The sequence below is a fragment of the Pseudorca crassidens genome, chromosome 14 (genome assembly GCF_039906515.1).
Source record: "Pseudorca crassidens isolate mPseCra1 chromosome 14, mPseCra1.hap1, whole genome shotgun sequence".
Classification (NCBI taxonomy): Eukaryota; Metazoa; Chordata; class Mammalia; order Artiodactyla; family Delphinidae; genus Pseudorca; species Pseudorca crassidens.
The window spans coordinates 78,446,375-78,474,141 of NC_090309.1; the positions used below are offsets into that span (position 1 = coordinate 78,446,375).

The following is a 27,767-nucleotide window of genomic DNA, read 5'->3' on the forward strand; positions in this document are numbered from 1 at the left end:
TCTTGTGATCTCCCACAGTGATCGTCTGGGAGCTGGCAGCATGTACTGTTCTCCTCTTCAGGGATACTTGTAAGGTCGCTGCAGGACCACCCCAAGTAGCCTCAGAAATTTCCCTCTAAATCTACAAGTCCAAGTTTCTTAGTACCTGTGGAGAGAGCCCACCTTCCTCCCACCCTCTCAGAGTCCAGAGACAAGAGAATGACATGTTTCAGTCTATGGTCCATGGAGGATAACGCAGTATTTTCCAAAAACAAGAAAAACAGAAAAGAAAAGAAACCTGTGACTCTAAGTCGTAAGTCAAGCAAAACCTGGTGCACTGGAAACAGATACCCATATGCCTAAGCTCCAAAAGTCACAGGGGAAAAAAGGAGGGGAAAGTGCAGAAAAGAAATTTAAAATACATTCACTTTTCCTTTCTTCCCACTTGTTACACTGTTACACCTGGCTTTTCTGTCTGTCACTCACTCCCACTCCCACTCTCATTCCCCACCCATCAATAGCCTAAAAGTTCCCTGAAGTGAAAGGCGGATTTCCATTCCACTTTGTATCCCTGTGGAATGACTAAGACCGGATGCTCAACACATATGTGTTCAAATAACGTATTCAGCAGAAGGGAAACCTTGTTTAAAGTGCCGGGGGCTGAAGCACCACCAGCACCTTGGGATACACGAAACTTGATTCCTCTGCTCTTGGTCTTGTTTGGGAACAGGTGACCTGGAGTTTAGCCTGTCTTGATCATTGAGTGGCCAGGAGATTTTGGAGAAGTCATTTTACCGTGCTGAATTCGTAGACGTTAATGATGTTTCTAATCTCTCAGCCCAGAAGTGGCAGACCCATAAAAGGGTCTCAGGTCACAATAACCAGGTGAATTTCAAAATCTTGTGGCCAGAATTCAGATTAAAAGCTAAATCAATGGGATAGTGCAATTCGTAACAAGAATATACGCAATATGCTGAAGTGTATTTGGGGGAATTGTTATAAATAAGAATCATCATTTATTGGCACCTCCTATGTGCCGGATGCTGCTTTAAGCACCTTACGTACCACAACCTATTTGTTGCCCATGACACCCATGGAATGAATGCTCTGCTCTGGCAGCTCTCTTTGTTCGTATTGCCTTACCTGCTTTGCCTACCTGAAGAGTATCAACCCAGCTTTCAAGACTTAGCACAGACATTACCTCTAAACTTCCCCTCCCTTCCTCTGTAGCCTCATTCTTTCAAATATGGACTTCTAAGAAAGCAACGACAAAAGTGGTATTTTACTTATCTGTGTATATATTTGCCTCTATTGTGAGACTATGGGCACCTTGAGGGCAAGATATATAACCAGTTTACTTCTGTATACGCAGAGCTAAGCATAATAAATTTTGCTTGCTCATAATAAATAAATGCTGCTAGATAAACAAATGATTGACCTAGAGCGTTTCTGTTTTTACAGCAGATCTACCGTATCTGTACAGTCAAGCCAAACATAGAAATCTCTTATTGGCTGCAAAAAAAACCAAAAAAGTTTAAACAAAATTTCAGCCTGTGGAAACCCAAATACATCCAGCCAACAGTATTAGATCTCTGCAAGATACCCGGGAAAGCAAATAAAGTGGCAACCTACAAGGAAACTTTAAAAGATTAAGGACAATCTCGTCTGAGTTAGGGAGAAGAGACGAATCTAAGCCTATCATCTTCCCTGGGTGACAACAATTTTTCAACTGACAAGTTTAGAAAGCAGAGGAAGAGGGAAAGAGTGACAGATGGCAGTATGGCACCCATAGATGCCTCAGCTGGTGGGCCTGTGCCCAGCTCTCTTAAGATGACACACTCGTTGGAAGATTTGGGGTGCTTCATGTTTTGTTTACCATTTCTCTCATTTTCATTTAAGTAGAAGGCTGATGTGGAAATGTTTGTGTCATTCTCATTCTTTTTCTCTCTTCCTAAAAATTAAAAATCTGCATATATTTGAATCTCTAAAAATAGAGAAAATATAAGCTCTTTCTTGGGCTTTGGTTAATCTTGCCTCTGGATAAGACGGTAAAAGAAAGGCGGTAATAGCCTCAGCTGATGACTTTGTTTATAACTCTTCTGTCCCTAGAAAAAGACCACCTGCATTTCTCTTGTATCAACACACAGACTGAGCCTAGTGTGGGGAGGCCCATGACCCAGAGCTGCAAATCTTTATCCTGTTACCAGCATTTTTTTCAGGCTAGGCAGTGTGCTGAGCCTTTATTTGACTTGTTCAAAAATCCCAAAATAAAAGTTATGATGACATCCTTCAAAAAACACATTTTTGAATAGCATATAAAGCCTTTAATAATCCTTTCTTCCCTCTAAAATTAAAAGTATGTAAATCCCTGAGCATGGCGGTGGACCTGTCCAGGAAGAGGAAGGCATCCCCCGCCCAGCCACACAGGTCCTCGGCGGAGAGGCCGAGGCTGGCCACATTGTTTGACACAAGGGTTAGTTTTCAGATAGTGAAATTTCAGTTGCCAGGTGCCAGAGGCAATTTATCAGACGCTCATAAAATAAAGATCAAAAAGCCCATCCGTCTCCCAGTGCATCTGGGATCTAGGAAGGAACACTCACAGCCCTCGATCCTTTAAACAGCTCTCACTTAAAGAGCTTGATGTTTATAATAACAAGAAAAGGAGAAAGGGGTCAGGTCAAATTCTGCTGAATAGCAGGTGTTGTTATACGTTTTTTGTTCTTTTTCTTTCTTTTTCTTAAAAAGTAATCTGAAAGAATATTGAGCTTTTCCAGTGGATGCCCTCCATATGCATTTATTTTTTAAAAACGTTTCAACAGCAAACGTGACCTGAAAAGCAGAAAATAAAAGCCTTTGATTATTTTTAAAAAAAAAAGTTTTGAAAGTTTTTTGAAAACCTAAATATACTAAATTAACTCAATAGAGGGAATCACATACTTTAACAATGTTGCATGGACTGCACAATGGTGTTATCTGAGACTTATGATACACTTGTAACACAATAATTGTGAGTGACAATAATTAATAACTAATAATACTTGCATGTATATAAGGACTTTATTCTTCATTACCCTCTTGAGGAGCAAAGAGATGAGACTTGCCTGAAGTCACACAACATGTAAGTGACAGAAACACTTGGACCCTGGTCTTGGGACTCTGGACCCTCTGCTCTCACATCTGGCCCTCCCTGCTCGGCACTGAGTGGTCAACGCTGGGAGCATAATCTGCCTCAATATTTTCCAATGAATTGAAATTAATACATTTAAATTTTTGGTTAGTGGAAAGCCAATTTAGGGGCAGTTATTTAATTAAGAAATCCTTACTTTACGATAAAGAGGCATGGACATATATATACTACCAAAAGTAAGGTAGATAGCTAGTGGGAAGCAGCCGCATAGCACAGGGAGATCAGCTCGGTGCTTTGTGACCGCCTGGAGGGGTGGGATAGGGAGGGTGGGAGGGAGGGAGACGCAAGCGGGAAGAGATATGGGAACATATGTATATATATAACTGATTCATTTTGTTGTGAAGCTGAAACTAACATACCATTGTAAAGCAATTATACTCCAATAAAGATGTTTAAAAAAAAAAAAAAAAGAAATCCTTACTTTACATTAATTCCAAACTTCATTTTATTCCTATTTTGTTAAGCAAATGGTGCTTTTATGTCAGGTACAATGTACATTTTGCAAATAGTTATATTTCCCGTTCAGTGTTCACTGAACCAAAATTCAAAGCTAAATATATCGCCCACTAATATTAGGGCTTGGATTTCTGGTACTCTACTCTTCCCTGTTTCCTTCTTCCCAACTTCTCACTCAATGCTCCTTTTTCCTTCCCCTTATGTCTGTTTTTCTCATTCTCTCTCTCTCTCTCCCTCTTCCTCCTCCGCGTCTCCCTTTTTCTTCTTCCTTTTCTTTCCTCTTGCTCTTCCTCTTCTCCCTCTCCCTCCACTTCCTCCTCTTCTCCTCCTCTGCCTCCTTCTTCACTTTTCCTTCTTTTTACTCTTGAGATGTACCTTTTTATGTGTGCATTTGTGAAAGAGGTGGAAAAGGAAGAAAGGAAGAGAAGTAGGAGGAACAGGAGGGAAGGAGGGAGAAAAGAAAACAGGGAGGTAAAAAGAGATGGAAACCTAAACAACACCATGATGGAAAAAAATAAATTTAAAAATCGAAACTATTAAAATCTAGCAGAGTATACAAGTGTTAATCAAATGCAAAAGTTCAAGAATAATGAGGTCTTAGAGGAAAAAAATGGAGAAATTGAAGCTCTTGGAAAAAAAAAAAACATGGCTTATTATTTCTGGAAAAGAATCTATCATTATTCTTATTTCTAGTCTTTCTAATGTGTTCATTAAATATTTTAGCTCATAAAAATACTTGTATATATTCAAAGAAATAACATACTATTGCAGATAGATATAAATATAGATTTTAGAGTCTAGAAAGGGCTTTATTATAGTCACAAGATTTCAGAAGCGAATAGAGGAAAACAGCCAAAGTTACATGAATACTCAATGGAAATGAGGCAGCTTCAGTGTCATACTTTGACCTTGGAAGAGTGGTGACCCTGGAAGTCAGATCCACAGACAACATTTCAGATATGTTTATGAAGGAAGAAAACAGTACGTATTTGGCAACCTTAGACATACATCAGTAGGGCTGAAATTACAAATTAGCCAACAACAAAATATTATTTTCCAAGAATACTGGACACAAGAGAAAATAAATTGATGATAGCTTGTCAGACATCATCTTAGACTGGCTCTGAAACTCACACATGGGATCATTAATTCATGTGTTTGTGGAGAGAGAAAACTTAGAGATTCTTAGGAAAGATGTTTTTCTTAGCCCAGAGCCCTTTCTAAATGTCACAGTTCTTTGGTATCCTTGTGGAGATTATATATCTTGGGGACTTTGAGAACTACTCCCCCAAAATTCACACTTGCTGAGGAAACGGCAATTTAAGGCTTGATGCTGATGGGTTTTAAATCAAAGGATTTCTGCTCAGTAGTTCAGAAAGAAATGGTGTTGGTGCTGGGATTTGTCATGCAGCCTTAAGACTGCCAGTGGGGCTAGACTGCAGGTGAAACAGTTCTGAGCTGTCTGGAGGGCCCACAACAAAGCCAGATCACTAGAATAATAACAAATCACTCTTATCTGATTACCTGCTCCGCAACCTGATGCACATATGATTAGCAGCCGTTCAGAAAAATGTATCATTTTCAAGTTCCCTGGAATTCTAGGATAGTTTAATTACCCTCAGCAGTCACCATCCCCAAAGACAGACAAAATCAAAATTTCTGTGGAAATCAACACTCATTTAGGAACACAGATGATGCTCCCAAATAGGGAAAGTCAGATGACTTTGGTAATCTAGGACTTTGAGAGTATCCTCTCTGACTGTTAATTTCTAGAAGCAACTGACATATATAGAAATCAGGGTGAACCTGATTAAATCACTCATTTATATTCTGACTTTGCATAATTCCTGATCATCACTGTCAGAAATAATAACTTCACTACTTTATATTTATATATGTAGACTAATGTGAGTAGAATTGTGTTTCCAAAAAAAATACACTAAAATTCTAACCCTCAGTACCTCAGAATGTGAATTTATTTGGAAATAGGGTCTCTAAAAAGGTAATCAAGTTAAAATAGGGTCATACTGTATTTGGGTAGCTCCTAAATCTAATGACCGCTGCCCTATAAACTCATCTGAAGATACAAGAATTCATCAGAGGGAAGATTCAAAAACAAGCAGAATTTGAATGATGCCACTAAAAACCAAGAAATGCCAAGGTTTGCCAGCAACCCTCAGAAGCTAGGAGGTACCTCAGAATCTTCAAAAGAAACCAGCCCGACCAACACCTGGATTTAAGACTTTTAGCATTTAGTACTATGAGAATAAATTTCTGTTGTCTTAAACTATCCAATTTGTGGTACTTTATTACAGCATCTCTAGGGAACTAACACATAGACAGGAAGCATCCTGACACTGAACATATGACATGACTTATTTCGGCAAATGTGTGGGGTAAGGAGAATCACTGATTTTATCACCATTACCATGCCTTCATTTCTGTAGAATGTGTGCTAGGCATTCAGCTCTGCATATTTCCAAACTAATCCTTACCACAACCAAATAAGAAAGGTATTATCAGCTCCATTTTATAGAAATTGAAGCTGAGACCTAGAAAAGTTCAATAATGTGGCCAAGTTCATAACCGTAGTAAGTTGTAGAGCCAGAATTTGAACATACTTTTTGTCTAAGTCAGAACCATCAGTTCTTAAACATTATTTTAGAACACTCCATTACACTAACTCAAAAGTGAGAAGAAAATTTAGCACATTATTTTATCCCAGCCTCCTCATTTTATAGATGAAAAAAACAAAACCTTTGTACAGTAGGTGAATTTTACTTAGGAACGCACAAGCTACTCCATGATGCTAACACAGGTCTTTGGTGCCTCTCTTGTTCCACTGGATCATGCCAAGGACACTCTCTTCCTACACCATTAACACTCTTCAGTGCATCTCTATTCTATTTTATGCATGCTACATTTATTGGAAAACTAGGGCAGATGTAAAGAGACACCAATATAGAAATTTGGGGCCCATACTTCTCAGACAGAGCCAGACGTAGGATATTTAATGATCAGTTCTGGAAAGTCTCCACTGGTCAACTAGTTTCCCTGGGCCGGTAGTTCTTCCCTTGCTTTCTGTTGCTCTCTGTGCTTCAAAGTTGTATCCATGGCTGGCATGAAACAACAGTCTCCCGTGCTCATCAGAGGAGTCACAAACAAACCAGGGAGAGTCAACGCATGGAGCAAACCTAGCTTTGATGACACGAGAGTGTGGCATTCTTGGCCCATCAAGTGTTATTAGTGTGACCTACTCAGATTGGCCACATTCTTCTGTGACATACTTCCTATCAAGGAGATGTGTTAAAACAACTTGGAGACCAGGATGACCTACATTTCTGAGTTGCTGTGGTGTTTCTGCTCAGCACATGTCCAGAACTCTCCTTGGGAGAAATAGTAATGCACATATGCCATTGGCAGTAATGCCATATGCCAATAGTAATGCACATAGAAAACTAGTGAGGTAAAACTTTGACAAAATAACTTGTTTTCTTTCTTATAGCACATTCAGTATTTCAAGAATTTTAAAAACGTTGTTAATTCTGACTTATTAATTCATCTTCTAGGAAATAAGTAAAAATATAGCTGCTAATCTCTCTAAACGTGTTTGCTCATTTGTAAAATGGGGATAGTAATCAGTTCAGAGGGTTACTATGAAGATTAATTAAGATAACCCATGTAAAGTGCTTAGCAATATACCCAAAATACAAATATACTTTATGTTTTAATTTATATAAATATGATGATGATGATGATGATGATACTAAGGGAATTTGATAAAGCAAATAAAGCTTTATATGAAAAAATATTCATTGCAGTGTCATATATGGCAAAATGGGAGAAACAGGAAGCAATCTAATGGCCCAAAGTAGGGAATTAGTTGATAATATTTTGTACCAGAACCTTGAGATATAAAAGATTTAAAAAAGCATTACTCTTGCACTTGAAAATCTCAGAATTTGGTTGAGAGGATGTATATATAAATAAATTCAAAATAGTAGAATCAACCCAGGACTGGAAGTATAAACAGGATGCTATGGGAGCCCAGAAGAATGACATCCAAAGACGTTAGCCTGAAGATGGAGGGATGGTTTAAAAAGGGAACAGATTATGCCTTAGTTGAAGGCAGAGTCAGTACCCCAGAGTCCAGTCCATTCCTTGTAAGACTCAATCCATAACTCTTGTTGAATGAAATTTTCAAAGTATATTGGGTAACCCAGAATTACTCTATTATTATTTTTTGTTCTGAATCAGGGACACATCCAGTTTTAAAATCTGGACAGTAACTTCCTCCATATTTAGGTAATAATTTCAAAACTTCCTGACTAATCTCACAACTAAATATTTAGTATGATGTGTTTCCATATAATCTCCACTAAAAAGAAACACATTTACATCATGCCTAAAGAATATAAAAATTAGAGAAATTTCATTAACTATAATCTCTAGCATAGCTAGGAAAAATGAAAACAAAACCAAAAAACAACCAAATACATTCAAACGAATGAATCCCATTTTTCACTGAAGTTTGTGTCACATTCTACATTTGTGGTATCAAACTATAAAAAGGATACTACATTGATAGAAATTTGTAGGAGTAAGAGCATTTACATAATGCAATAATCAAGCAGATGTCTTATAAATTTTACTAAGATTCTGTTTGGGTTTGATGCCAAGAAAGTTCCCTTCGTTTTCTCAATATAGATAGTTTAACTTCAGTGAATGTACTAAAACTGATAGCAGCCACTCTTAAGATATAAGCTAGCACTATGTCTGCAGAATTGATAAGGAAATTATTTTTTCTAAAACAAAGCCAAAGGAAGAAGATAAAAAGGAAATGGCACACTTTATTCTTTATGTTTTTAGATGACAATTAAAGCATTTGGATTAATTGTCTACCATTTGAGCAACCTCATTTTTTACAAAACAAAGTTATCTTAGGAATTCCCCACTCCACTGAGATTATGGTCTCAATTTAAAGTGTAAAAATCTGTGTTTAAACCACAGAATCTTTTTCAAGGCACTATTATAAACCAGCAGCATACTTAAAAGCAGAGACAGAAAACTGATCGCTCAATATTTCATCAGTCTCTGTGTCTTTGCTTTGATGTTACAAACCGCTTTCAGGAAGAGGAGAATACAACACCTTTTCCTTAATTCTCTTTCCCTTTGGGTAGTTATGGACTTGGTCAAATAGGCAAAGACACATGGATAAACACACACACACAAACACACACACACACAAACACACACAAGAAAATATACTCTGATATATGAAACCACCCACCACTCCAAAATGCCAAACATAATAGTTTCTAGGACTCTACCATTCTCTCCTTGCACTACATCAGGCTGTTTGTCCCCAGGATGGATGACCAGGAAGCTAGGATGAAAATGTCAACTTAATAGCAGTAGGTAAAGGGGTAGTAAAAAGTTGTATTTGTGTAATGGGCCAAATGCCAGCATCTAAAGGTCCCAGGACACGTCATCTAGCACACGGCTCCCCAAAGAACAAACTTTGTGATAATCTGTATTTTATTTCCACGATCTATTTCTTTGTTCACTGAAATTTAAAAACTGCTATTTCACAAAACTTCACCTCAGTACAAAGACAGGAGCTTACTAATTTGAATGCATTTTAAACAGAATATTATGAAAGCTAACAGAAAACACTGAAGAATGCTTCATTTCACAAGGCTAAGATTTCCTTTTATTTCATCTTGAACATTTTGGTTTATTCTTCTCACTTATTTATTGCTATCGTTATTTTCTTTTGCTCCAAAGAGGTGTTTTTTTCTTCTATTCAATCCCATAATTATTACTGCCCCACTACATCCCATCCCATGCATATATTGGTCACCACAGATGGCAATATATATAAGCCAAAGTCCCCTTCTTCAAGGAACTCAGTTTAGTCAAGAAGACAGACAAGCAGACAGGCACTTATAATTCATGCTTTATGTATTAGTCTCTAATATCACTGCCCAAAGCAAAGGCCTAGAATTAGAATTTCTCCCTTCCTCACTTCTGCCTTATTGATTCAGTTAGCTTAAAAATTTGCTGAAACACTTAGCTCCTTCTCCATATTTTCATAAGCATAATGGCATAATCTAGGCCTCACTCTATAAAAGATTGTAAAAGATCTGGTTTAGTTCTGAGAAAAGTAAGGCCTAGCCACCCAGCAGGAATGCTTTCAGGATTGGATCATGTTTTTATTCTTGCAATGCACCATTTAAGAGCTACTGTGGTTTTCTGAAGTTCCATTTGTGAGGCATTAAACAGGTGGGCATTCCTTTTTGCACTGCACTATGCTATGTTATTCTACTGGATTCCAAAGTTTTTACCTTTTCTTCCCTAAAATAAAAGGCATGTAGGATTTAGGGTAAAATATTCATGGTACTCTCTGTTTTAATGCTCTACTCTTTTCAAGATGAAGCAAAATTACCTCACAACTGTATAGAAAACAAACAACATTCCACAGGAAAAGTTACTGTAAATATCTGATTTGGGTAAGGAATTTCTAATGTAGCTGTTTGATTTAATAACTACAGGATACTACTTCCTCTACACAGATTTTCAAAACTTAAATAAACCCAGCATTTCTATCAGCTGTTTACTGACAAAAATATTTGACTTTTTTTTCTCCTTGGAAGCATTGAAGATATACATTAAAATTATACATGCAAGAAAGAAATGGCTTGATATGTCTGCCATTTCATATCAAATTTGAATAATATCCACATTTTAATCCAAAACTCAAGATGAAATGTGAAACTTCACACACTCATTCTTTGTGTTTTTTAAAAACTACAGCTAAAAAGTCTTTGTAGGACAACAACGAGAAAAATTAGAGATAGAAGAAAACTTAGAGATCAAATAGAACTATATCATTTCATAAATGATAAAACTGGAGTTCAAATAGGTTAAGTAACTGTCCCAAGGTCATAAGGCTAGATCTGAGTTGAGCCAGGACAAAAAACCAGGTTAATGACTCTCAGTCCAATTATGTTAATGGGCACCAGAGCACAATGACTTCTTCACAGTTCTAACACAGTGTCCTTCCAGGGTTCCTCTGCAGCCAGTCAGGAGAACACGGAGTCAGGGTCTCCATCTACAACTTCTTTCCCCAGCACCTCTCAGGACCACGTACAATCTATAATGTCCGTGATTTCATTCTCCTTGGTACAAAGGAGTCATTATGTCTAGACATTAAATGAAAAGTCTCCGGAGGATGTAGGCAGGGAGAGGACAAATGTATCCCAAGGATGTCCCTTCTGGAACAGAACTTAAGAAAAGCCAGGCACCCTCTCCAGCCTGGCAGATGGTCTGATTTTTTTACTGGTAGAGAATCCTTCTTTTTCACTAGTGGTCTTAGTAGTTTCCGTAGTATCTCAGTTCATAGCAAAATGGGTCACGGAATGGCAGCTTGGAGAGATGGCACAGAATAGGAGGTAGGGACCAAACCAGTGTTTACCCATTTCAGCCTTTAGAGTATGGTATATTCTAAGTAGGCATTAGAGCAAACCTAGCTCTCTGAGAGCAAACATTCTATTAATGATGATCCAGTCTTCCCTTGCCACACTCCACCCAAAGCGTCCTTCATTCCAGCTACTCAGACTGCTCCTCATTCTGCAGAGAGTCTATATATACTCCCTTCTCCACACCTTTGTTCCTGGCATATTTCGCTAGAATGACTTTTCCCTTTTCCATATCCATTTATCAAAATCCACACTTCCGGGCTTCCCTGGTGGCGCAGCTGTTGAGAGTCCGCCTGCTGATGCAGGGGACACGGGTTCGTGCCCCGGTCCGGGAAGCTCCCACATGCCGCGGAGCGGCTGGGCCCGTGAGCCATGGCCGCTGAGCCTACGCGTCCGGAGCCTGTGCTCCGCAACGGGAGAGGCCACAACAGTGAGAGTCCCGCGTACCGCAAAAAAACAAACAAACAAAAAAAAACCACCACACTTCTGTAAAGTCTTCTTCCATGTGGCTTTCCCAGTCTCTAAATCTAATATAATATCTATGTTTTGTTCCTACAGTATTTTTCTTTGTGCTCCTATGACACATTTGATATCACTTTGTTTCATTTTTGGTGGAAGTAATTTCCACAGGAGCATTTCCCAACTAGACCATGCAGGGCTGAATCTCATTCACCTTTCTAACCTTTCAATGTATAGCACAGTGGTTGGCACATGGTACACTCTCAAAAAGCATTTACTGAGTTCAATCTAGTTAATGTACACACTAGAATTACAGAAGTCTTAGTATTATTAACTGCTGATGCTAATCTTAGCATTTCTGGTACAGTAGCAATTCTCCTTCCTCCTCCTCCTCTTCTTCTCCTTCTATCCTTACTGTTATTTTTGTAGCAATAATAATAATATTATTATTAATAAAATAATAATTTGTAATAATAATAATAAATATAATATTATTATTATTATTAGTTATTATTATTATTATCTTGATCAAGAGCTCAGAAATATATTGCCCGTAAAACCTGTCAACACATATGGACAGACTTGGCTGCTGTATAATGTCTATAGGTCTTGGCTCCATTTGGTACAGCATGAGATAGCATCTCCTCTCTTAAATCAACCAAGACTCTCAGCTGCACAGAAAACCTCTGGCCATGCTTCTTTCTGCCATAGCATATATAAATTATCCCTGACCATTAGGCATAAAATAAAGTAACCTTAAAAAATGCAGGAAGCTGTAAATTACCCTGGAAATGTTTTAATCTCTCACTAACAGTTCTTCCTTGGATCGCAATCAAAGTGTATCCTATTTAAAGAAGCCCTTATGGGTTTCTTCTCCAGCAGAATGCCTTGCTTCAAATGAATGTCTGGGATGAAGCAAAAGCCATTTATGTTTTACCATAACATTTCAAGAGGATATATTTCATTTTCTCAATAAAATTGTGAGCCCCCTTGAATTCATGTTCTGTCTCTGAGTAAAAATAACTTTGAGAAACAATGGTCATTTCACATACCAAGGTTTTATCACAAAATATTATGGTGTAAAATTGTCCAAACAACTCTGCTAATACAGCTGTTTAAACATCTGGGTGACTCCATTACAAAAAACTTCTCTCCCTATGAGCCTACCCCAAGGGGCACATTCTACACCAAAGTCTTTGTGACAAGTGATGACAGTAGACACACCACTTCTCCAAGTCAAAATCACTAGGCTCCCCATCACTGCAATAAACCAAGAGTTTCTTGAATAGAAGGCTGTTTGGGAAGTACCATTTATAAGAATAAACAAAATTTATTTATTTATTCACAAAGAAAGCAAAATATTCAGACAAAATTGATTACTAAACCATGTCAGCTTTGAAATATATCTACACATACATGTATATTTATATGCATCTATACATATCTATGTATTTGGCTACATATTTTGCATATATCCACTTCCCAACATTCAGTCAGCAGTTTCTTAATTCCCCGCAACCTACATGTGAACTCTATTGTAAAGTGAATGATCACATTTATGTTTGGTTTCATAAACTGTTCATAAAATATTTTAGTGCCTTATAAAGTACTTGGCTTATGTTATTATAAAAGGAAGAAACATAAGCTACACATCTTACAAAAATACAGGTTTCAAAGTATTGCAAACACACATATTTCCACAAACTCATCAGAAGTGGGCCTGAAGCATTCTGAGGAAAGCAGAGAGGGAAGGTTCTAGGTCTATGTAGGTCTGTATCTCTAATACTTAGTCCAGTACTTGGCACACAGTTGGTGCTCAATAAATATCTGTAAGCTTAGTAAACAAAGCAAAAATAAACTCTATACGAGTCAATGTGGTATGATGGGAAGAGTGAAGTTAGGTGTCCTAGACATGAGTCCCAACTTCAATACCTCTTGGATACATAAATTGGGCAGGCCACCACCTAGGACTCTCTGAACCTGACCTTCTGTCGTAACACAACAGTGATCCTCAATGTGTGGCTGTGAGAACCAAATGAGGAAACATGTGAAAGTCTTCTGCCATTTATTGAGTGCCATGTATATGCAGAGCAATCTCTATCATTTAACCTCTAACTCCTCTAGCATTTTTTCCTGCAGGCACTAGCACCTCTGTATTGAAGAAAAAATTATATACCCAAGTCTTCCAGGTCTGTTGGTTTCAAATTTTGACTTTAATAGGTGGAGGTGGATCTTCCCTTAACCACATTGTAGCCACTCAGTCAGAGGCTAGCACCTGGATAGAAAGTAAGTAAACCAGTTTTTAAATTCAAATCAAAGTATGTGTGAAAGTGCTCTGGAAATATATAAAAGCACATCCAGTGGAAGATATTATCATTAACATGATTTCACACCTGGTTCAGAGGAATTAGAATAATCACTGAACACACTTTCCTGATTCTCAAGCCTTGGGTGATGTTCGGGTTTCACTTACAGCATGTTACAAAGCATGGCAGGACAATAAAGTGGTGGTAAGAAGCCCAAATAATTTGAAATCACTCTTTTCTACAGTCCTGGGAATAAAAGAGAAGAGGGAACTCAAGAACTTGAATATCGTGCCAGAAATTCCATTTTGGAAGGAGGATACTGTCTTCAAAGGAGCCATGCCTCCCACTCCTCTCTGTTTTGATATACAGTCCATCACCAACTTTGTTTAAACTATTTCTCATCATATACAACAACCTAAGGATCAGATCCCAACTTTTTCTGGGGAAATGCCACATCTCCTAGGGCAAGTGAGAAAAGGACATTTCAAGTTTATGGCAGGCTGAGCAAAAATGTCATCTAAAGGAGGCTGGAGGAAAAAGATAGAGAAGTAAAACATTATAAATGAACATTCCTTCTTCCTCAGTGTCTTACAGGGAGAAGAAAAGAATTTGGGGCCAGATAAGGAACCCAAGCCAGAGATATTGTAGCATTTTACAGCCTGAGGTCACCAGGAGGGGGACAAGGGGAGGCCAGGATGGAGGAGTAGAGCAAGTGATAGGCCAAGAAGTGTAGGGGAAATGTGTGGAGTTAGTCCTCAGAGGCTGTGGGGCGAGAACAGAGAAAGAGAAATGGGGAGGCAGCCAGTGAAGGTGTTTGGGGCTGCTTGAGAATATCGCATTTCTTTCTGAGGACAATGGGTCCACATGCACGGTGTCAGAATCTAAATCAAGAAGACACTAGAAATACTAGGATAGCCCAGAGGGAGACTGCTATCAAGAGTCCTCTCTCCAGGCAAGCTAGGTTAGTTATGTCAGATTGTTCCATCGCTGGAATGAAATACATTTGCAAACGTGGGAGATATAAAGCAAATACACACACACACACACACACACACACACACACACACACACACACATATATACTTAGTAATTCTAAATTTGGGAATTGATTGAAGAGTAGAAAATGCAACTTTCAAGACTTGAGAATGGTTGGGTGAGGAGGGATGACATGAGTGGTTGTGAAATTACAGCTGAAGAGTTGTACCATTTATTCAGGAGTTGGTGAAAATTCCCGGAAGGGAACATATGGCGGAGTTGGCTGTGATGAGCCAGGACTGTATTCACCAGTCTCTGTGAGTACAAGAGGAATTCGGAAAATTCCAGGAGAAAGCATAATGAGGCTACAAACTGGGACCAGGGGACTCCATCAGATTCACATCTTTCACTAAACATTCAAGGCATTGGAAGGTTTTGATTCTGTTTTTCTCATCTAGTTGAAAAAGCTGAATTGTAGCATGACAGTTCTCCTGCTATCATGCTGAGGAGAATAAATATTTCTTTCCTCTCTCCAGCTCCTAGGAATCAGGAAGTCTCTCCAATACTCTCAGCAACAAATTCTAGGATATCTTTGTTGTTTATTTTCTCACTTTTCAGATCCTTAAAATGGATGTTCTCCCAGACAACCCAAAGAGAGGTCCCTATCTCTTTTGCACATCGTGTGCCCTGATCGCAAACCTTTAAGCCACAAGCATAGACAGGGATGAAGAACTGCAGCAGCAAGTTTGTATTCTAGTATCTTCGAAAAGGTCCATCCTAGGGTTATAGAGATAACTGGTTTCCTGAGAACCACAATAATAATTGTAATAAAAATACCTAGCATTTATTGACTGCAAGACATTGTTCTCACACATCGTCACATTTCAGCTTCACAAAATCCTATGAGGCAGGTAGGTGCATTTATTACTTACATTTTGCACATGAAAAAATTGAAGCACAGAGAGAGTAAATAATTTGCCCAAGTGCACATACCAAGATTTGTACTCGAGCAGATTGGTGCAAGAACAACGGTATCAACCGCTATGGAATCATGTGCTGATCTCCAAGTGCAAAAGAATGTCCTCGGTATTACACAGGGAAAAACCTTCCCTGATCCCACAAGTATTTTCCTCTGCACTCCCACAGTACTACACATTGACCCACATTAATCAATAGCATATTACTATAATTATTTGCTTAAATATCAGTTTCTCTGCCTAGTCTGTGAGCTACTTAAGAATAACGACAATATTTTATCATATTTTTTATCTTACCATTCTCAAAGTCTAGCATAGGGCTGGAAACATCTTAAGTACCCTACGAATTCTGTTAAAGGAATGAATAAAGTCAAGTTATTTTTTCATGAGCATTTACTGTATACCTATTATGAGCCAGGTCCTATGCAAAGCACTGAGAACAACAACAAACTTATCGGTCATAGCTCCTGCCTTCAAGATGCTCTCAATTAAACTGGAAAATCAGATGAATAAACAGAAATTTTCAAAAGAGAATAAAAAGTATTCTGACAGAGTAAGGTATGTAATATTACAGGAATGTAAAGAAATCGCACAAGCCTAGCCTTGGGTTGCCAGTGAAGGCTTCCTATAAGAGGTCCTATAAAGGACCAACTGGGAATTCGCCAGGCAGCAGGGACAGCATGGATGTAGGCCAGAGGAAGCATGGGCCATTTGGGTACTTTCAAGTGACTGGATGTTGATGTAGCATCAATTAGGAGAAGTCCATTGGAAAAGAATACTGAAAATGCATTCCAAGGACAGATTTAAAGAGCAATTAACGTTAAAAATTGAAATTCATCCCTGAAGATAATGGGGAGTCATTAGTGGTTGGCAAGCAAGCAATAGAGTGGTGCTAAAAGAGATTAGCTCCACTTCAGAGGAGTCAGCAACAAGAAAGCTGGCACTTAAAATGCTGAGAGAAAACGAAGGCAAAGGGGCTGTCAGGAACAGAGAGCAGGTTACAGACCCAGCAAACAAGCCAACAGCTCATCTGGAGGATGTGAAGGGGCAAAAGAGCAGTATTGGAGTCAGACAAGACTGCATTCAAATCTCAGCTCTTTCAGGGAGCTCTTGTGTGACCTTGGGCAACTTATTTAAATGCCATGTGACTTAGTTCCTTTTTCTATAGTCTGTGACTAAAATCACTGACCATGTAAGATTGATGTGCGTGTTAAATGAGATAACATGTAAAATACTCAACTAGAAAGGAAGGTAAGGGTTTCCCTGTATTATGTTGACCAGACTTTGCCAAAGAGCAGATACAAAATAGAGGGAAACTCTATCCTTCCTTCCCAGCTAAACATTTTATATGTTATCGAATCATCACAAAAGTCTTATGTGTTCAGTGATATTATTGTCAGAGAACTCAGGATACAGTGAAGAGAGGCACTCTCTTTCTCCAGTAGTCCTTCAGAAGTCATCCTTCTCTGTACTTATGCACAAAACTCTGTGCCTTTACTCATCTCACATTCACCATCTTCACTCCCCACCCCATTTCCTACGTGCTGTGCTACTAGGGTTTCATCCAAGCATCACCAACACCTGCTGCCCCATTCAAATTACTCTTTTCTTGGTATGAAACCCCCTCCTGGAATCCACGACCCAATGTGTTTTAGGGGCCTCGGCTGCTTAGGAAACCCAGACCTCATTTGCATGCACTCCAAGATACCCATCATCACCCCACACAAGTCCGCTCACTGCTTGTATCAAACTTGGGATTTCTGCTTCAAGCAGCCTATTGCCAATCATCTGGATGAACTGAACAGTCATCAATCATACCAGCAAGACATTTTCAGAAGTTTCAGTTCTATTAAACTGCTGTTTTTTAGAAGAAACACTTGCATTCAACCTGCACACTCTCGTTACTTCCCCCCAGCCCATTATCATCTTTGTTTTTTTTATTTTTCAAGGCTTTTGGTTCAATCTCTCCAAAGGTGACAAGCGAATAAAGTAGCCCTCTTCTCTCCTCATCTTGAGCGACCAGTTAAACAGCCTCATGTCACACAGTCACCTGTATTTACCCCTGGGCACACGGTATCCTGATGGGGAGGGCTGGGTGGCTTCCCTGGTTTAGTGACTTCCAAAATAGGTGACTTGTATAATATGTATACAGGTTGTTGAATCTGTGCAAACCATAGTAGGACTTTGGAAAGGATTCAGCAATACCTCACTATAGACAATCATCTAAATCTCCAAAAAGGAGCCAGAATATACTTAGCAGATTCAGAGATTAGGTTTTAACTTCTGCTCTTCCATCAGTGGTCCCCAAATGACCTAGACTGACTGTGGTCTGAGAAGTCCCAGACTCCAGGGAGAGCCTTCAGAATGAATTCCTGCTTCCATCTTCTCTCTCTTAGCATCCACTGCCTGAGTCCAGGAACTCATTAGCTTTGGTCTCAATTACTGCAACAGCTTCCTCAGAAGCCTGATTGGCTCCATTCAATTGTTTTACATCGTTTTATTGAGATATTATATATATATATATAATGTATAGAAAAACATACAGAAATTAAGTATTCAGTTCAATGAATTTTGATAACTGCTTATATCCCTATTAATACAATCCAAAGCAAGATATAAAATATTTCCATCACCCCAGAAAGCTTCCTTATTCCCTTTCCAATAAACTCCCTCTATTTCCCAGAGGCAACAACTTAAGATTTATATCACCATAGATTTGTTTTGCTAGTTTGAGAGCTTCACATAAATGAATCACACAGTTACATATCCTTTTGTGTCGAATTTGCTTCATACAACATAACGTTTTTGAGATTCCTATGTGGCTATTGTGTATAACAGCACTGCTCCTTTTTATGGGGTGAGTAGTATTCCAGTGTATGAAGGGACCACATTTGTTTATGTATTCACCTGTTGATGGGCATTTAGGTTGCTTCCAGTTTGGGGCCCCATGATTAGGATTGCTATAAAAATTTTTGTACACGTCTCGTGTGAAGATATATTTTCAGTTCTTTTGATTAAATACCAAAAAAAAAATGGAATGTTGATTCATAGGATAAATATGTGTTTAGGTTTACAAGAAATTGTCTGTTTAACTAAGTGATAAGTGTCAATTTATAATCCCATCAAAAATGCATGAGAGTTCTGAGTACTCCACATTCATATCAATTCTTGATATTCTCAGGCTTTTGAGTGGATCTTCTTTTTTAAAAGTACCTGTTCCTGGGACTTCCCTGGTGGTCCAGTGGCTAAGACTCTGCGATCCCAATGCAGGGGGCCCGGGTTCGACCCCTGGTCAGGAAACTAGATCCCATGTGCCAAAACTAAGAGGTCACATGCCGCAACTAAAGATCCTGCATGCTGCAACTAAAGATCCCGCGTGCCACAACTAAAAAGACCCCGCATGCCCCAAAGAAGATCCCGCACGCAGCAACAATGATCCCACGTGCCACAACTAAGACCTGGTGCAGCCAAATACATACATAAATATTTTAAAAAAATACCTGTTCCACTTTTTTATTGGGTTGTCTTAATTATAGATATTTGTAAGAATTCTTTATATATTTTGGATACAAGTTCTGTGTCAAATATATGTAATACAAATATGTCCTTCCACTTTGTCCTTGCCAGGAAAATTTCATTTTGATGAAATGCAACTTATCATTTTCTTTCTTTTACGTTTAAGATTTTTGTATCCTAAAAATTGTTGGTTACCCTAAGTTTGCATAGATATCCTCTTATGCTTTAATTAGGAAGCTATACATCTTTAAATTTTCCTGTAGAATTATGATTCACCTCAAATTTTTGTTATGTTATGGTGTGAGGAAAGGGTGGAGCCTCATTTTTTCCATATGGATATTAGTTTTTCCAGAACCACTTGTTGAAATACTTTACTCTCTCCTCTTGGCTTAACTTGTCAAAATCAATTGATTATATATGTATGTGTGTATTTCTGTTTTGTCTACTCTGTTTCATTGATATATTTAGTGTACTTATGTTGATACCACACATTCTCTTGATTACTATAGCTTCATAGTACAGTCAGTTAAGGTAAGCCCTTCAATTTTCCGTTCTCTTTCTTCTTTCTTCCCTCCCTCCCTCTCTTTCTCCCTCCTTTCCCCCCTACCTCCCTTCTCTTCTCTTTCTCTCTCTTTCCCTTTTGGTTGTTTTGGGGCTTTTCTAGACATCTACTGTTATTGACTTTAATTTATTACTTTTGTGCCTAGAAATATATTCTGTATGATTTCAGTTCCTTAAAATTTATTGGAATTTGTTCTGTGACCCGGCAGATGGTGAATGTTCCATGTGAACTTTAGAATAATATGTATTCTTTAGAAGTTGGATGTAGAATTCTATAAATGTCAACTATGGTCAAACTGGTAACTAATATTGCTCAAATCCTCTACATTCTTACTGATTTTTATTTAAATTCGTACTGTTAATATCTTCAAAATCTCCAACTCTAATAAGTTAGGTCAACTGGGACTGACCAAAGCTCTATTATTAAGTCATACTCATTCAGAACTGTACAACCTTGCTGATGCACTATCTCTTTATCTGTAACACTCGACTCTTGGGACCCATTTTCTTATAATTGGTACAGTTTCAGCAGCTACCTTATGTTTATTGTTTGCACGTTATTTTTTCTACCCTATTTCTTTCAACCTGTCTTCTCTAGATTTAATATTTGTGTCTCCCCAAAATTCATATGTCAAATTCTAACACGCAATGTGATGATATTTGGAGGTGGGGCCTTTGGGAGGTGATTAGGTCATGAGGGTGGAGCCCTCCTGAATAGGATTAGCACGCTTATAAAAGAGGTCCCAGAGCGATCCCTCGATCCTTCTGCTATGTGAGGACACAGTGAAAAGAAGGCCATCTATGAACAAGAAAGTGGGCTCGCACCAGACAGTGAATCCATCAGTGCCTTGATTTTGGACTTTTCAGACTCCAGAACTGTGAGAAATGAATTTCTGTTGTTAATAAGCCACCTGGTTTGTGGTATTTTGTTATAGCAGCCCAAACAGACTAAGAAACTGTCTTTATATGTCTTTATATTTAAAGTGAACACAGTTGGGTGAAAGACGATTTTTAAGAAGTCTTTTTCTATTTTTTCTATTTACATCTCTATTCCCTCCTATAGACCCAGGTGATCTTCAACTATCATTTTGTTTCAGTCTGAAGAATTTCCTTCTTACACAGGTCTGCAGGAAAACAGCATTTGCCTACCTGAAAATGTCCTTAAGTTTCTCTGGAGGACACGTTAAGCTTTATAGCTCAGCCTACAGATTTCTAAACCAGGGAGGTCTCTCCCTATTTTATAGCCTAGCCTCCAGCCCTCTCAATCACTGAGGATCTCTACGTGCTGGGCTCCTGCTCTGGGTTTCACTGCCTCCGTATCCCCTTGTCCTCTGATTCCCTTCCCCCAGCCTTCATGGGCAGACTTCTGTGGTGCCTTCTATGAAGGCATGATGCACAACAGAAGGACTTCTCTCAGCTCTCCTTTTCCACCCAGTTTTCAGTGGGCTATAAAAAAATATAACTAGACCTTTGCTTTGTACTCATTTAAAGCTCTGTGTGCTCTGGATGAACCTCACAGTTCATCTGCTCTACCTATTATCTTCTGTAAACTGGGTCCTAACTATTCCAAATTTCAGGTTGTTTCTCTTATACCTATGTATGATGTCTTCATAGTTCCTTGTATCATTCCTCCAGGGTTGAAAACATTCATGAATCTCTTCTCTCCTAGGAAAGGCTTACCTCTTTCTGGAATTTAGCTCATTTAAGTTTCGTTGCATGCTTAGCTCTTTTTTGGCCTTTAAAATAGCGATTATTTTTGTGGCTTCTTTGGCTTTTTCTTGTTGTTAGGGTAAATGTGGTTGTCTCTTGAAAATTTCTGCATCCGAACCATAATTAAATGTCTCCTCCATTAATATCTGACTCCTAAAACTCAACATCCATACATCCCCAGAAGTGATCTTTTAAAATGCATTTGATCATGTTATATGCCCTTATTAAACCTTTCAGTAGCTCCTTATTGTTCGCAAGCTCTCTTAGCATGGTCATCAAGACCTTCCATAAATAAAATTTTGCTCTTCTCTTATACTTTATTTACTCACTTACATTTTATATTCTAATAATACTCAACTATTTCTAGAATCCATTTATTCATCATATTCTTTCTATGCTTGGAATATTCTTTCCCATATTCTTCGCTGGGTTAATTATATTTTTTATTGAGGTGTAGTTGATTTATAGTATTATATAAGTTTCAGGTGTGCAACATAGAGATTCACAATTTTATATTTCATTTATAGCTATTATAAAATATTGGCTACATTCTGTGTGCTGTACAATATATCCCTGTAGCCTATTTTTTTTTAATACATAGTGGTTTGTACCTCTTAATCCCCTACCCCTACTTGCCCCTCCCCTTTTCCCTCTCCCTACTGGTAACCACTAGTTTGTCCTCTATATCTGTGTTTCTTTTTTTGTTAGATTCACTCGTTTGTTTTACTTTTTAGATTCCACATACAAGTGCTATTATACAGTATTTGTCTTTCTCTGACATTTCACTAAGCATAATCTCTAGGTCCACCCATGTTGCTGTAAATGTCAGAATTTCATTCTTTTTTATTGCTGGGTAATATTCCAGTGTGTGTGTGTGTGTGTGTGTGTGTGTGTGTGTGTGTGTGTGTGTGTACATCTTCTTTATCCACTCATCTGTTGATGGACACTTAGGTTGCTTCCATGTTTTGGCTACTGTAAATAATGCTGCTATGAACATTGGGGTGAATGTATCTTTCTGAATTACTATTTTCATTTTCTTAGGATATATACCCAGGAGTGGAATCACTGAATCACGTAGTAGTTCTATTTTTAGTTTTTTGAGGAACCTCCATACTGTTTTCCACACTGGCTACACCAATTTACATTCCCACCAAAAGTGTTCCCTTTTCTCCGTATCCTCTCCAACATTTGTTATTTGTGGTCTTTTTGATGATAGCCATCCTGACAGGTGTGATGTGATATCTCATTGTGGTTGTGATTTGCATTTTTTTTTTTTTTTTTTGCGGTACACGGGCCTCTCACTGTTGTGGCCTCTCCCGTTGTGAAGCACAGGCTCCGGACATGCAGGCTCACCGGCCATGGCTCACGGGGCCCAGCCACTCCGCGGCATGTGGGATCTTCCCGGACCGGGGCACGAACCCGCATCCCCTGCATCAGCAGGTGGACTCTCAACCACTGCGCCACCAGGGAAGCCCCTGCATTTATTTGGTGATTAACAATGTTGCACATATTTTCATCTGCCAATTGGCCATCTGTATGTCTTCTTTGGAAAAATGTCTATTCGAGTATTATGGTCATTTTCAGTTTTTTTTTTTTTATGTTGAGTTGTATGAGCTGTTTATATATTTTGTCTATTAACCCCTTATTGGTCATATCATTTGCAAATGTTTTCTCCTATTCAGTATTGCCTTTTTATTTTGCCAGTGGTGTCCTTTGTTATGCAAAAGCTCTTAAGTTTAATTACGTCCCATTTGTTCATTTTTGCTTTTGTTTCCTTTGTCTTAGGAGACAGATCCAAAAAAACCTTGCTACAGTTTACATAAAAGAGTATTCTGCCCATGTTTTCTTCTACGAGTTTTATGGTTTCTGGTCTTATATTTAGGTCTTTAATCCATTCTGAGTCTATTTTTGCATATAGTGTCAGAAAATGTTCTAATTTCATTCTTTTACATGTAGCTGTCCACTTTTCCAAGCACCACTTATTGAAGAGATTGTTTTTCCCTTTATTGTATATTCTTGCCTCCTTTGTCATAGATTAATTGACCATTAGTGCATAGGTTTATTTCTGGGCTCTCTATTCTGTTCCAGTGATTTGTGTCTGTTTTTGTGCCAGTCTCATACTGTTTTGATGACTGTAGCTTTGTAGTCCCTGAAGTCAGGGAGCATGATACCTCCAGCTCTGTTCTTCTTTCTCAAGATTGTTTTGGCTATTTTGGGCCCTGTGTGTTTCCATACAAATTTTAAAATAATTTGTTCTAGTTCTGTGAAAAATGTCACAGGTATTTTGATAGGGATTGCACCGAATCTGTAGATTATCTTGGATAGTATAGTCATTTCAACAATATTAATTCTTCCAATCTATGAACATGGTATATCTTTCCATTTGTTTGTGTTGTCTTCAATTTCTTTAACTTTTAATCATTGCTTAATACTTGGATCAGGCACAACCTTTACCAGGAAAAATTCCTGACAAACCACCCCCTGTCCCATCCCTTGAGGAAGTTTAGGTTCTCCTTTTCTGTGCTTTCACACCCACAGCACTATGTTTATACTTTAGCCATACTATCTACGACGGACTCATCTAATTATGTTCCTCTATTTTATTCAAAGAGACTTCCATCTAGAGTAGTGACTGACTCCTATTACATGCAGGTTCATTGTGTATTTATTACTAAAATAATGAATCAAAAGAGGAAAAACATCATATTTTCATCCCCAAAATATTTTAACCTGCCAAGAGGCACTGTCCTAGGCACTGGGTATACAAAGGTGAATGCAGCAGACAAAATCCCTACTCTCAGTCTTTTAATGTAACCCCTACTTATAATACAGAATAGAATTAAGAATACTGAACATTAGGTGTTCTAAGTTAGGTCACTGATTTGACAGAATGCATTAAAAATAACTGGACAATTTTAGGGGGTCAAAAATAAACTAATCAATGACATTCTTCCCTACTGGATAAAATCCATGGCTTAGTCTCAGCTTTAACTTTCCTCAGAAACCTATCCTCCCAGAACACCATGGGCCTCATTCATCAGCCATATTAAGTCATAGTCTACTCTTTTCATGTTTGCCTGCATTGACCACACATTATATGCTTTCATTTTTCAGGCCTTTTTTATACCTCCTGAACCTACTAACCATGTTTTAAGATAGTCTCCCCTCAAGTATCACTTCCTTTGACTGCCATATTCCAAGTACAGGTAATCCTTTGACCATTCAACATGAATTATGTTATTATAGATATCTGAATTGCTAAAATGGAAATTTCAGCTCAGATCACAATGCAATAGATATCATAAATCTGTTAAAAGAGTATAACTATGAGTAGAGAGAATGGATGGGAAAGGCTTTTCTTCTTGAAGGTGAGGAAAGTCTTTCATTTAACCTTAAACCAGATGCAAAAATATGGAAGGCATCATTTTAGGCAACACAGAAAGTGAAACAGAAATAAGCTTGGTAAAGTTGAGGAATAGAAAGAGAAAAATGGTTCAAGATGAGAGCAAAGGAGAGGGAGTTAGATCATAAAGAACCTATCAGAGGGCTTCCCTGGTGGCACAGTGGTTGAGAGTCCGCCTGCCGATGCAGGGGACATGGGTTCATGCCCCAGTCCAGGAAGATCCCACATGCCGCGGACCGGCTAGGCCCGTGAAGCCATGGCTGCTGAGCCTGCGCGTCCAGAGCCTGTTCTCCGCAACGGGAGAAGCCACAACAGTGAGAGGCCGGCGTACCGCAAAAAAAATAAATAAATAAAAAATAACCTATCAGACATAGTATGGAAGCAGAATTTTATTCAAATGTTCTTGGATGCCATAGAAGGGTTTTAAATAGGACATATAAAATATGCTCAAACTCACTATTAATCAGGTAAATGTGTGTTAAAACAAGATACCATTTTATAACCATCATATTGACACATATTTAAAAGTTGGACAATAGCAAGTATGTGTGAGTAGGTAGAAGTGCAAGTCTTTACAATCACTTTGGGGAGTAATCTGGCAATAATTAATGAAGTTAAAGACATGCATACCCAGCAACTCTGCTCTTAGTGTATGAAAAAGAACAATGCTTCTCAAATAGGGGGTGTTGGCCCACCAATGGAATATGAAAGCAGTGTTGTAGATCTGGAATAACACTTTTATAAATCAGAATCACATAGCAGAGAATAACAATATTATGGAACAAAGAATAACAAAGAATAGGAAATTATCTGAACACATTGAAACTAAGCAAGGCAAGTTTTATTTCATGAAATTTCAGTTTCAATCATACAAATATGTATATAAACCAAAACACAAAGGTTATAATGTTAAAAGTATGTCTTACTCTGGTTACATTAAAAAATGTTTGAAAATCACTGCCCTAGAGAAATTCTTATACATGTGCACAGGGAGATGTCCAAAAAGGTTAATTACATTTTTTTTGTATACAGTAAAAATTTGAAAACCATCTCAATGTCCATCAACAATGAAAGGAATGAATAAAATTATAATATAACCATATAGTGGCAATGAAACTTAAAAACCACAGCCAAATAGACAAATCTCAAAAACAAGTCTGCAAGATTGCCAAAGCAATTCTGAAGAAAAAGAACAAAGCTGGAGGAATAACCCTCCCAGACTTCAGATAATACTACAAAGCTACAGTAATCAAAACAGCATGGTATTGGCACAAAAACAGACATATGGATCAATGGAACAGAGTAACGAGCCCAGAAATAAACCCACACACCTATGGTCAATTAATTTTTGACAAAGGAGGCAAGAATATACACTGGGGAAAAGACAGTCTCTTCATCAAGTGGTGCTGGGAAAGCTGGACAGATGCACATAAATCAATGAGTTAGAACACTCCCTCACACCACATACAAAAATAAACCCAAAATGGCTTAAAGACTTAAATATAAGACATGACACCATAAAACTCCTAGAAGAGAACATAAGCAAAACCTTTTCTAACATAAATCACTGCGATGTTTTCTTAGGCCAGTCTTCTAAGGCAAAAGAAATTAAAGCTAAAGTAAACAAACATGACCGAATCAAACTTACAAGCTTTTGAAGCAAAGGAAACCATAAACAAAATAAAAATACAACCTACAGAATGGGAGAAAATATTTGCAAATGATGCAACTGACAAGGGATTAATTTCCAAAATATACAAACAGCTCTTACAGCTCAATATCAAAAAAACAAACAACCCAATCAAAAAACAGGCAGAATACCTAAATAGACATTTCTTCCAAGGAAGACATACAGATGGCCAACAGTCACATGAAAAGATGCTTAACATCACTAATTATTAGAGAAATGCAAATCAAAACTGCAATGAGCTATCACCTTTCACTGGTCAGAATGGCCATCATCAAAAAGACTACAAATAATAAATGCTGGAGAGGGTGTGGAGAAAAGGGAACCCTCCTACACTGTTGGTGGGAATGCAAATTGGTGTAGCCACTATGGAGAACAGTATGGAGGTTCCTTAAAAAACTAAAAATAGTTACCATATGATCCAGCAATCCCACTCTTGGGCACATATCTGGAGAAAACTATAATTTGAAAAGATGCATGACTCCTAGTGTTCACAGCAGCACTGTTTATAATAGCCAAGACATGGAAGCAACTTAAGTGTCCATCAACAGATGAATGCTTAAAAAAAATTGTGGTATATATATACAATGGAATACTACTCGGCCATAAAAAAGTATGAAATACCTTCTGCAGCAACATGGACAGACCTTGAGATGATCATGCTAAGTGAAGTAAGTCAGACAGAGAAAGACAAATATCATATAATATCACTTATATGTGGAATCTAAAAAAAAAATGATACAAATGAACTTATTTACAATACAGAAACAGATTCATGGACATAGAAAATACACTTCTGGTTACCAAAGGGGAAAGCGGGTGGTCGGGGGGGATGGGGCAGGGAATAAATTAGAAGTTTGGGATTAGCAGATATACACTACTATATATAAAACAGATAAACAACAAGGTCCTACTGCGTAGCACAGGGAGCTATATTCAATATCTTATAATAAACTATAATGGAAAAGAATCTGAAAAAGAATATATATACATATAGATAGATAGATAACTGAATCACTTTGTTGTACACCAGAAACTAACACAACATTGTAAATCAACTGTTTCAAAAA

The 27,767-nt window shown here is 38.0% G+C and overlaps 1 long non-coding RNA gene across 2 annotated transcripts in view; it reads right to left on the reverse strand.

Annotated features, from left to right (window-relative positions):
• LOC137205440 (uncharacterized) overlaps nucleotides 1-27,767 on the reverse strand; it is a 340,710-nt gene that overhangs the window by 255,804 nt on the left and 57,139 nt on the right. The window contains exon 3 of one of the 2 annotated variants that reach the window (XR_010934145.1): nucleotides 13,977-14,114. The exons of the other annotated variant lie outside the window; for it this stretch is intronic. This is a non-coding gene — a long non-coding RNA (uncharacterized lncRNA). Of the gene's footprint in view, nucleotides 1-13,976; nucleotides 14,115-27,767 lie in introns of those variants that run through there. 2 annotated transcript variants of the gene reach the window in all.